Raw genomic sequence first — 492 nt, forward strand, 5'->3', positions numbered from 1 at the left:
TAAGATAAGACATGGAAAATCTTTAACCAAAGATACTTTCACGGCAGACCACCATTCATGTGGTGGTACTCCTCCACTCATGTGGAGGAGTAGCACCAGCAAGAACCTCACACAGATGCGGTAAAAGATCATAAATGCCCTCACTTAATCCAAGCTTACTACATAGACCGAAGATGTAAAATTTGTTTCACCAACTGCATTCCATGACACTTTCATATAAGATAAGAGACAGGGTGTGCATGAAACCCAGATCTTATACAGTGATAGAAATCCAGTGCCTGAGAACAGCCAGCTTGATTGTGATCTACTCTGGACGGTCGTCTGATGATAAATATATTTGATAAAGTTCACAAAAGAATTCGTTAATATTTCTTTTATCAAGAACTTGTTTCAGAACAGATAATGTCGTCTTTAAACATTAGAATATATAATACAACAAATGCCTGTATGTTTCCTAAAAGATCCGGGACTGTGCGGAAGCATATCTAGCTT

Source organism: Penaeus monodon, chromosome 21, assembly GCF_015228065.2.
Source record: "Penaeus monodon isolate SGIC_2016 chromosome 21, NSTDA_Pmon_1, whole genome shotgun sequence".
NCBI classification, from domain to species: domain Eukaryota; kingdom Metazoa; phylum Arthropoda; class Malacostraca; order Decapoda; family Penaeidae; genus Penaeus; species Penaeus monodon.